The 12613-nt window shown below is 35.3% G+C and overlaps 1 protein-coding gene across 1 annotated transcript in view; it reads right to left on the bottom strand.

Annotated features, from left to right (window-relative positions):
- Window positions 1-12613, bottom strand: part of LOC149847617 (HAD-superfamily hydrolase, subfamily IG, 5'-nucleotidase) — a 161339-nt gene that overhangs the window by 106747 nt on the left and 41979 nt on the right. The window lies entirely within an intron of this gene.

Raw genomic sequence — 12613 nt, 5'->3', positions numbered from 1 at the left:
TGGAAGAAATTGATTGCAACGGCTATGGCATCCCAAGCGGAAGAACGACCTTCTTCATCAAGTGAGTCTCTTTCCCTTCAACAAATCGTAGAGGCACTACAACCTCTTCTCAAGGGAGGCACTTCCGGAGCCGCTATGTCATCCTCTTCCCCCGGTAAGACATCTTGGCTTTTAGATTCCGAGGCATCCTTTCACATGACCCCTAGCTCTTGCTCTCTTTCAAATTTTTCTAAAAATTCTTTTCCATCCTTTGTCTCAACCGCGGACGGAACATCTCTTGAGATTAAAGGAATAAGTAATTTTGAAAGACAAGACTTCTTTGTTCCAAAAATTCGTTTTATCCCAAACCTTAACTTAAATCTTATTTTCGTCTCCCAACTCTCGGACCATGGTTGCGATATAAAATTCTCTTCTAATAAATGTTGGATACAGGATCGCCTGTCCGGGAGATTGATTGGGGAAGGCTCTAGAAGAGGAGACCTCTACTACATAGATTTTCTTCAAGTTCCCAAGAGTTAATTTTGCAACGTCGTCCAAAACAAAGATATTCATGTATGGCATAAGAGATTGGGTCATCCCAATATTGTTAAAATCTCCTATTTGTCTTTAGTTAAACATCTTTGTAAAAGTGATTTTTTATGTAATGAATGTATTTTTGGGAAAATGAAATGTTTGCCTTTTCCTCAAAGATCCATGTTCACGACAAAACCATTTGAAATTGTCCATTCCGATGTATGGGGACCGGCTCCGGTAATGTCTAAAGGAGGATTTTCATATTATGTGATCTTTGTAGATGACTACACTAGGTTTTGTTGGATTTATTTCCTTAAACACAAACATGAAGTTTTCTCAACCTTTAAAAGTTTTCACACAATGATTTCAAATCAATTCAATGGATGCTTAAAAATCTTTAGGTCTGACTCAGGAGGAGAATACCTCTCAAATGAATTTAAAAGTTATCTTGAAAATTTTGGTATTCTTCACCAAAAATCTTGTCCGAAAACCCCTCAACAAAATGGGTTAGTCGAACGAAAGCACACATATCATTGAAACAACTAGGACTTTACTCATTTCTAAAAACATTTCAAAGAATCTCTGGGCTGAGGCAGCCCTTACTTCTATCTATCTCGTAAACAGACTCCCATTGAAAAATTTAAACAAAATTTCTCCCTTTGAAAAATTGTACGATAAGGAACCTGATTATAGCAGGTTAAGGGTCTTTGGATGTAAATGTTTTGTTCTTACTGATAAGAATGACAAACTTTCTCCTAAAGCCATTCCTTGTGCCTTTCTTGGTTATTCTGAAACCCAAAAGGGGTTTCGTTGTTATGATATCAAAAGTGATAAATTGTATGTTTCCAGAAATGTGAGTTTTTTGGAAAATCTTAGTGGATTTGAACGGTGTGACCCTCATAATGAAAATGTGGATTATTCCTTTTTATTTGATTTACTGAATAAAGACGATGACACTAGTGATGATGAGTCAGATCAAAGTAACCCAAATGAATTTGAAACCAAGGAAAACATCTCCTTGCTTCCTTCGTCACATCAACATATTGATGAAGAATTACCTAGAGACCCTATCACCTATACTCATAGAGATCGAAACAACTTTAGGAGTGCTCTTGACAGATATAATGATGTCAGTCCCAGTGCCTCTTAGAATGAAGTGATCCCTCGTAGAACCGAAAGAAGTAGAAGGCCTCCTTCTAGGTTCATTTCCTATGACTCTTTTTCACCAAGATATAGAGTCTGCCTTAGTGCCATCCACTCCTATATAGAACCTAGAAATTTTGAAGAAGCACGTAAGTGCCCTGAATGGATTAATGCAATGGACAATGAACTTGAGGCTCTGAGAAGAGCCAAAACTTGGGAGTTTCAAAATCTTCCTAAAGGCAAGAAAACAATAGGGTGCAGATGGGTTTTCAAAGTAAAAACTAAAAGTGATGAAACCCTTGAAAGGTATAAAGCTCGCTTGGTTGCAAAAGGATATGGTCAAGAATATGGTATTGACTATGAAGAAACTTTTGTTCCTGTAGCTCGTATGGTCACTGTCTGATGCCTTATAACCGTTGTCTCTATCAACAAATGGAACATCTATCAAATGGATGTTAAAAATGTCTTTTTAAATGGCGATTTAAGTGAAAAAGTTTATATGGATGCTCCTCCTGGAATGGAGACTCCTAAGGGAAAGGTGCTTCGTCTTCAAAAAGCACTCTATGGTCTAAAACAAGCCCCCAAGGCTTGGTATGATAGATTTAACTCTGTGATGATTGAGAATGGTTTTTCCTCTTGTTTTACTGACACTGCTCTATTTGTTAGAAAATCCAATGCAGGGATTGTAATTTTACTACTGTATGTTGATGACATGCTCATCACCGGGAGTGACTCTAACAGGGTTAAGAGTATAAAATATATCTTAAAAGATAAATTTGAAATGTCTGACTTGGGTTTTGTAACTTATTTTTTGGGAATTGAAGTAGCATACTCTCTTAGAGGATATTTCTTATCTCAAACTAAGCTTGCTTCTGAGATCATTGACAGGTCAAGTATTACAGATGAGAAGCTTTGTGAAACTCCTGCGGTAGTAGGGGCAAAGATGAAAATTGATGATGGGGTTCCCCTTTTGGATCCTACACCCTACAGACAACTTCTAGGATCATTGATGTATCTGAGTATTACCAGACCAGATATATCCCATGCAGTCCATACTGCAAGTCAGTTTCAGCATGCGCCTACATCAGTTCACATGAGTGTCATCTTACGAGTCGTGAGATACATAAAGGGTACTCTAAATAAAGGAGTTTTTCTGTCCTCTTCTTCCGACTTAAAATTGATTGTTTATACTAACTCTGATTGGGGAGGTGACCCAAATAACCATCACTCCACCACTGGTTTTTGTGTATTCTTAGAAGACTCACTGATATCGTGGAGATGCAAGAAACAACAAAAGGTGTCGCTCTCCTCTACAGAAGCTGAATATCGTGCCATGGCAACTACTACAATGGAGATTGTTTGGATTCATCAATTGCTAGAAGACATGGGGATTACAATAGAAGGGCCCACTAAGCTTTGTTGTGACAACAAGAGTGCAATCTACATTGTGAAAAATCACACCTTTCATGAGCGAACTAAACACATCGAAATGGACTGTCACTATGTTCGTGAAGCATATCTTAGAGGAGTCATTGATCTTCCTTATGCCACGTCTGAATATCAGTTGGCAGACTTCTTTACTAAAGCCTTGTGCGCTCCGCGGTTCAACTTCCTTCTTGGCAAACTATCGGTCATCTTGCCCTAAGTTTGAGGGGGGTGTTAAAATATGTAAAACAATCTTGTAATTTCGTATATATATTTTATATATATAAGGTGATACATATACATATATTATATATGTATATGTATCTACCTATTATATATATAATATATATATTGCTAAGGGTAGTTTAGGCATTTTACACATATTCATTTTCGTGAATATGGTTTGTATTTTTCCCCTTTTTTCTTTTCTTTTTTATTTTCTTTTTTCTTTAATTAATGCATTGTACTTGCATTGGGAGGGGCCCAACCCACTAGTCGTTGGACCCCTCCAACGGTCGCATTTGTGACCATTGGAGGGGCTCCAACGACTATGTGGAGCCCCTCCCAAGGCCTCCTAAATGCCCTATAAATATGGGCAGCTCCTCTTGTATTTTCTTAAGGGTTTTGGGATTATAGCCCAACCTTTTAGTTGTTTATGAATCTTATGAGTGCACTTGCACATTTGTGATTCTGTGTGTTGTGCTTGTTGTGCACAAGTGTTCCAAGTGTTCTTGGTGTGTGTATGTTCACACATTTATTCTCAAGGTTATTGCGTTATCAATTAAAGTATCTTGTTGAAGATACTTTCACAATAACATGGTTTGAAACCATATCTTGTAATAACACTATTGAATGTGTTAAACCAAGCTTTAGGTGCTTGTTTGAGTCCATACAGTGCATTTTTTAATTTAAGCACTTTACCTGTAGGGACTATCAATCCAAGTTGAACATCCATGTGTACTTACTCATTGAGAATGCCATTTAAAAAGGCATTTTTAACATCCATTTGGAATATATTCCAATTTTTAATAGCTACAAGAATTAAGATAGTTGTCATCCTGGCAACAGGAGTAAAGGTTTCTTCGTAATCTACTCCATATTCTTGAGAATAACTTTTGGCAACTAACTTGGCTTTATGTCTTTCCAAGGATTCATCATTTTTTGTCTTGACTTTAAAAACCCATCTACAACCTATGGCTTTCTTTTTGATGGGTAGACTTAGAATTTCCCAAGTGTTGGCTCCTTCCAGAGCATCTATTTTTATATGCATGGCTTTTACCCATTCTGGTAGGTCTTTTGCTTAATTGTAACAGGAGGGTTCAAAACATGAATGAATAGCTATAAGACATACTCTATGTTTAGGAGAGAATGAGTCATAAGAAACAAATCTATTTAGAATCCTTGAGGTTCGTTCAGATCTACGAATGATGATTTGTTCAGAAGAAATTTCTAATGCTTCATGATTATCTTGATTTACACTTTCACTGGATATGTTTTTATTTCTTCTAGTGTATACTATTGGTTCAACTGTTGTTCTATTCTCAATAGAGGATTCTACATAAGTATCTTCATCATTAGAAGTAGTTTAAATAAGAAGGAATAGTCAGAATTTATGTCTTGAGACATTTTCCTTCAAATCCACTTTCATTTTCTACAAAGTTAACATTCTTTGAGACAAGGAGTTTATCATTTTTGATATCATAACATTTAAACCTTTTTTGTGTTTTAGAGTAACCAATGAAAGCACAGGGGATAGCTTTAGAAGATAGTTTATCTCCTTTATCATTTAAGATATAACATTTGTAACCAAGATTCTCAGTCTTTGATAGTCAGGTTGGTATTTGAATAATTTTTCAAAAGGAATTTCATTGGATAAAGATTTTGAAGGCATCCGATTTATGAGATATATTGAGGTTAAGGCAGCTTCTGCCCAAAGATTTTTAGGAACATTCTTAGCAATAAGTAGTGTCCTTGTAGTTTCCATAATATGTCTATGTTTTCTTTCTGAAATACCATTTTGTTGTAGAGTTCTAGGACACGATCTTTGGTGTAAAATTTCTTTATTTTCTAAGAATTGTTTAAAATCATTTGACAAATATTCTCCCCCAGAGTCTGTTCTTAGGATTTTAATTTTGCTTTCAAATTGATTTGTAATCATGTTATGGAAAGTTTTGAAGGTTGCAAATACGTCATATTTAAACTTAAGAAAATAAATTCAACAATATCTAGTAAAATCATCAACAAACACAACATAGTAGGAGAATCCTCTTTTAGAAGTCACAGGAGCAGGACCCCACACATCCGAATGAACCAACTCAAAAGGCATTGAGGAGTAAAAAGTTCTTTGTCCATATGGCAAAGATGTTATTTTTTCCAAGTAAACATTCCTTATATTCAAAATTATCTTTGCAAAGATCCTTAGTAATAGGTACAAAATTCAATTTCCTTATATTTGGATGCCCAAGTCTATGGTGCCAAACTTTTATATCTTTTGTTTTGGCAATATTACAAAATGATTCCTTTAAAATGCAAAGAAAGTTCATATAATAAAGATTTCTTTGCCTAGAACCTTCTCCAATCAATTTCCCAGACTGGCGATCTTGCACCCAACATTTGTTTGATGAGAATATGACAACATATCTATGATTCGATATTTGAGAAACCAAAAGAAAGTTAAAATGTAGTTTTGATATAAGTCTTACTTTTGAAATATAAAACTTGTGTTTTGTCAAATTATTTTTAAAAATCCTAACACCTTTTATTTTCAAGGAAGTTCCATCGACGGTGAAAACAAAGGATGCATTTGAGTTAGGTCGACAATCGGATAAAATAGACTTGTGTGGGGTCATATGAAATGAAGCTATTGAATCAAGAAGCCAAAAGCACATATCAGGGGTTGAAGAGGATGCAATGGCCGCTCTTGATGTAGATCCTTTAAGCAATGGTTATAATGCCTCCGTCAATTGGGATAATGATTTGGTGTGATCTTTGAGGTTCAGAGCATCCTCTTCTTGTTTTGACGGAGCCGTAGCAATCTTTTTTCTTGAGGTCTATAGTCCCTCTTGAATCTAGGACATTGAGGTATAATGTGGCCGGGCTCACAACAATTATGGCAAATTATTTTTTACTCTCCTCTATTCTTATTGAAATGAGGAGGTGCATATGGTTTGATATAATTTCCCGGTTTGGAGGCGGCAAGCGCAGATTCCGCTTCTTGACTATTGCTAGAAGTAGCAAGAACACTATCATTCTTACTCATGTTTAGCCTAGTCTCTTCTCCACCAAGTTTAGTGAGAATCTCATGAATATTAGTAGGCGATAAGGATGATAGCAAGGAAGCCCTAGTTTGTTCAAACTCGGGTCTCAATTCATAAAGAAAATCAAAGAGTCTATCTTCTTTAACTTGAGCTATCCGCATCGCAATACACTTACCTTCCTATTTGAGTTCAAATTAAGCAAGTTGAGTCCAAATGGATGATAACTCCATAAAATAATCTCTAACATTTTTATCTCCTTGTTTAATATTCCTAGCCTTTTCTTGGAGATAATACTTATGGGCCATATCTTTTTTGGTAAACATACCTCTAAGATACTCACATGATTCGCTTGCTTTTTTGTAACACAAGAAATTTGAGGCAATTTTTGTTTCGACTCCACTTAGCATCCATGAAAGAATCTTGGCATTTTTCATGTCCCATTCATATAATTTTTTTTAATATTCTTCCATTGCTTTGTCTTTTTCTTCGAGACTTGTCTCGACACCATTTTCACATGTTGTAATTTTAGGAGTGGGTTCAAGAATAGTACCTCTCACGTATCCCCACAAACCTTGACTTTTTATGAATGTCTCCAAGTGTCCCACCCAAATGATGTAATTGCTTCCAGCAAGCTTGAATGGTGGAATAAAATTGAAGTTGCTTGAATTGTGTAGGAAGAATTCACCCATGATGAAAAGGAGAAGAAGAGAACCACGACCAAGGAAGAATTACGAACACGCTTCACTAGGCAGCTCACCCAATGCACACTTTACAAGGCAGCCTTTACGAGTGAGTATAAACCAAGCTCTGACACCATGTAAAACTTGACAAGAACATTCACTCATTAAATGCACTAAGGCGTAAATATCACAAAGTGCACTAAGGCACAAATATCACAAAGTGCACTAAGGCACAAAACACATGAAATACCAATTATTATTGAGAGAAAAACCTCACTTAAAGACACTTTACAATGGGAAAAATAGTCCCTTATTTATAGACTTCAAAGAGAGCTATAGTCGTTGGGCTACTTCCCAACGGCTCTACAGCCCACCCAAGTGATGGTCAAATAGTCAAATGTTGACTATTGACAGGACTAAAAAATAAAAAATAAGAAACATAAAAATACATATTACAAAAATGTATTTCATATGTATATACTTTAAATACATACATACATACATATATATATATATATATATATATTCAAGTATATATGTATATATGTGACTTTCTAACAATTATAACGTAGACAAGAGATGTTGGTTACTCATACTTTCTTTTTTTTTAGCCCTTTAGTGGCATTGTGGTATGCTCTTGTCTAGTAGCTGATACTGTTGATTTTTGAGGTTTGGAGGTCTAGTGAGGTGATTGCTTGTGGTGGTCAATCTAGTGCTAAGATTTGCCAATATCATTCATTATGTTATATGAGATTTTTAAATTTCCTCATAATTTTTCTAAACTCATTTGCTCTTATGAGAAATGGTTATTGAAATATTTTCATGCATTTTGCATTAAATATACTTTAATTGCATGATCAAGGAATATTTTAAATATATTCAATGATTGATTGTCTTGTGTGTTTTGCATAAGTTTAAGTAATGCTTTCTAAGCATTTGTTAATGAATGATATATTATTTTTACCTTATGAGTTGTTGGTGTGTATTTTCAAAGTGGGTTTTCCCTTGGTCCATAAGTGACCATTGTTGTATTAATATTTCATTGTAGCCTTTGTGACCTTTCTTTGAGATATCGTTTGTTTCATTAGTTAGTTTTCTAAGCATGTGTTCTTGAAATATTTTCATTGTTATCTCTTGAAAGGATTTTTTAAAATTAGTCCATAAGTAATTTTTTGTTGTATCTAAACTATTACATGATTCATTTATATATGCATTAGTTGTGTTGTGAATATTGCTTCTAAAATGTAATAATGAAATTGATCTATATGTATTTGACTTTTTTTAAATCTTTATTGAGTGATTGAAATCATTTCTTATCTTCCGCTATGAAAAAATGATTTGTTATTTATATTACTTTGTGTGTTATTTTTTCATGGTATTGATAATGTTGAAAATACGTGCCTATTATGCATTAATGTGTTTTTGTGATAGATATATGTTGCATGATTTTCATGAATGGTTAAAGCGATTAACGACTAGCGTGTTTAAAATTAATGAATTTTCAAAATTAATTCTAACTTTAAATAATTTTGAAAAATGTTAAATTGACTTATTAAAAAAATTATATATTGTATGTTTGTGTGTTTAGCCATCCTCTCTCCATAATATATAACTAAGTAGTTAGCCTTTGAAATCTTCTTATGATACGTACGTGCATAGTTAGATTATTTTGTTAGCTTTATTTACATGTTTTCAAGAATTGATGATATTTAAGATCCTCTGTCTAATAAAGCATATGATTGAGCACCCTCTAAAGAAGCATCAAATGGAAGAACTTGATGAAGTCTATGGAGATATTTTATGTAAAAGGTTTCTTCTTTTGTAATTTCAAACTTACTGTTAGTCACTGTAAGTTTGAAGGGGTGTTAAATGTTAAAGTCTGTATGCTTTTATGTATATATATATAAGTGAAACCCATTAGGGGTATTTTGGTCATTATACATTATGCAATTAGTGGTGTTCCTAGAGGGCACTTTAAGGTTTTCCTTTTAATATATTTTATTCTTTTCCTCAAGGGCATTATAGTCTTCATAATGCCCTTGGAATAAAGCTATTGGGAGCACTTCCCAACAGCAACAACTATATTTCTAGTTGTTGGGAAGTGCTCCCAACAGCTATATTTCTAGTCGTTAGGAGCACTTCCCAATGGCTCTTCTTTGCTTCATTTTGTATATAAATAGTGGGTGCAACCCCTCTTGTATGTTATGCTTGTTCTCAAGCAATTATCCAATAATTTTTTATATTTTTTGTGTTGTTATTGCCCATAAGAGGCATTTGAGATTGAGTTTTGTATTTAGACTCATAAGTGGCTATTGTTCATGTGTATTGTTCTTGACCATAAGAGGCTTGTCCTTGTATATTGGGTGTCATATATATATATATATATATATATATATATATATATATATATATATATATATATATATATATACTTTAACATTTAACACCCATACCCACATTTTTTGGAATTATCGTGTCGTACCCTCTCTACCTATACCCGTACCCGTGCATGCACCTACACCCAGGTGACATAGCTCTCAAGTCTTGTAGCTTGTGATAGTTAGATGTGAAAAATGCTTTCTTGAATTGGGACTTACAAGAAGAAGTCTAAATGGAACTTCCTAAAGGATACTCTGATCCTGAAGGAAGAGTATGCAAACTGAAGAGAGTATTGTATGGCCTCCAACAAGCTCCAAGAGCTTGGTTTGAGAAATTTAGTTCAGCAATAAAGTCATTGGGCTGAGTAGAGTCATCATGATCCAACTTTGTTTATATTATCCACAAATCATGAAAATTGCATACTTCTTTTATATATGGATGATATGATTGTCGCAGGTGATGATGTGCAAAAGATTGAAGACACAAAAAGGAAGCTAACTATAGTGTTTGAAATGAAAGACTTGGGGACCCTAAAGTATTTTTTGGGTCTTGAAGTAGCATATTCAAGACGAGGAATTTATCTAGCCCAACATAATATGCAACTGAATTGGTAACAAAAGCAAGGCTTGTTGATGACTATAGAAGAGCAGACTCCTATGAAAGCTAATGTGAAATTGAGAGCATCAGATGGAGAGGAACTGAAAGATCTTATGTTATACAAGCAACTGGTTGGGAGTCTTATTTACTTGACTATAAGCAAACCAGATATTTCCTTTGTTGTTCATGCAGTAAGTCAGTTTATGAACTCACCGAGGTCTGTGCATCTAGCTGCGGTGCTTAGAATTATCAGATATGCCATATGCCAGGGATATTATGGAGTATGGGATGTTCTTCTCATCATCCACCTCATGTGAGCTTAGAGCTTACTGTGATGCTGACTTTAGAGGATCCACTCGAGATAAACTATCTAATTCTAGATTTTGTACATTTCTTGGAAGTTCATTGATTTTATGGAAAAAGCAAGAAACAACAGAGAGTGGCCTTATCTGCAGCTGAAGCAGAATATGGGGTCATGGCTCAAGTTACAACAAAACTTATATCAATTACATGGTTAAGAGAATTTGGTGACAACATGAGTGCAATTCACATTGCAAAGAATCTTGAGTTTCATAAAAGAATAAAGCATATTGAGATTGATTGTCACTTTACCAGACGTGCATATGAAGATGGAGTTCTCTCTTGAGTATGTGGAGTCTAAAGAGCAAATTGTCGATGTTTTCACTAAGAGTTTGGCACCATCACATTTTAGAACATTTCGCTCCAAACTTGGAATGATTCCATTAGCATCATCTCAAGTTTAAGGGGGAGTGTTGAAATATGTATATTCTTGTATCACATGTACATACATATAATTTTAAGGGCATTTGTATACTTTAGTGTAGTTGTAATATAGAAGTCAAAGTAAGAGGTTCAATAGTGAACAATTTTATTAGTTTGTTAGAGAAAGGGGGTCGACCCCAATATTGAATGTATTCCCTTCATTCTTTCTCAATGAAGTTTACAAGTCATCTTTCATTGCCCTTTAGGCTCTTTCTTGCTTCTTGAGCTTCAATACTCCAAACTCCATTTAATCATCTCATGCCTGAGTTTCCCTTGCTTCATTAGGTTCTCCAACAGCCAAATCTCAGCAAGCTCAATATCCTCTATCAATCAGTGCTGGATCACCAGGCTTCGTTCTTTTGTTGAAGGACATTCACACCTCTCATGAATTTGCTACTCTAAAGAAAACCCTTAATGCTGCCTTCTTTGCTGATAATGATGCTATTGTCTGTTGTTTTCTTTGCTGTTCCTTAAGGGCTATGTCACATAGGTGCGGTTGCGGATAGGGTGATGCGATACTTTAAAAAAACTTGGGTGCGGGGAGGGTATATATATAACTTTTAACAGGTTTTAAGTTAACACTACGTGTATGTGTATATAATATAGATAAAACTGGATTTTGTTAGGGTTAACTGAATCGACTTTTGGACAAAAATGGACCTCAGTGTGATTGACTTTACCTGACACAAAGGAAGCAGTGTCTAACAGTCGAAGTATCGCACCCACATGGGTGCAGGTGTGGTGCCCTGTTAGAAGAGTTCTTGTTACATAGCTTAAGGTATGGTCAATCTCTCTGAAGGATAAGCCACCCAACTGGGATGTAATTTCAGAACCTAACGTCCTACTTTGATACCTAATATAAGGACTAACCTGTAATGAGATATTGCGGAAATATAAAGAGTGCATACAAGCACATGCAACAATGAATAAAAGAGAAAATATCACAAGTCCACGAAGGGACAATACAAGCACAAGCCTTTAAGAAGGCAACAATATACAAAGCCTCTTATTGAAAAGAGAGAGGAGCTCTCCAAGATGAAAATACACAAGGGGATCACCCCTATTTATACAAGAGAAGGAGTAGGAAAAAGGAGGGCCAAAGGGCCTCAAAAGGAGAGCCAAAAGGGGGCTCCCATAGAGTCGTTGGGAGCCCCCAACGGTCACATTTGTGACCGTTGGGGGCTCCAACGACTTCTATGTTGGAGCCCCTTTTGGTCCTCAAAAATAATAAAAAGAAAAATAAAAAAAATAAATAATAAAAATTACATTTGATCAAAAAAGGAAAAAATAGTTGTTTTCTAAAACAACTGTGAAATTACAAAAATACCCCTATCGGGTATTGATGTAATAAACAGAATATATATATATATATATGTATATATATATATATATGTATATATATATATAATAGGTACATTTTAACACCCCCCCTCAAACTTTACGGGGGAAGGACGGAAAGTTTGCCGAGAAGAAACATGAACCGAGGAGCTGGAAGAGCTTTGGTGAAGAAGTCTGCCAACTGATATTCTGAAGTGACATATGGCAGAGCAATAGTTCCTCGTAAAAATTCGTCACGAACATAGTGGCAATCCATTTCGATATGCTTCGTACGTTCATGAAAAGTATGATTGCTTGCGATATAGATGGCACTCTTATTGTCGCAACACAGCTTCGAGGCTTCAGTAATATCAACTCCCATATCTTTAAGCAAACTGCGAAGCCATACAAGTTCCATTGTTGTGGTTGCCATTGCCCGGTACTCAGCTTCAGTGGATGAGAGTGAAACTTTCTGCTGCTTCTTGCATCGCCAGGCAATCAATGAGTCCCCTAAAAAGA

This window comes from Nuphar pumila, chromosome 1, assembly GCF_984573655.1.
Source record: "Nuphar pumila chromosome 1, dmNupPumi1.hap1.1, whole genome shotgun sequence".
Lineage (NCBI taxonomy): Eukaryota > Viridiplantae > Streptophyta > Magnoliopsida > Nymphaeales > Nymphaeaceae > Nuphar > Nuphar pumila.
The sequence above is the reverse complement of the archived record's forward strand: the minus strand, read 5'-3'. Positions and strand labels throughout refer to the sequence as shown.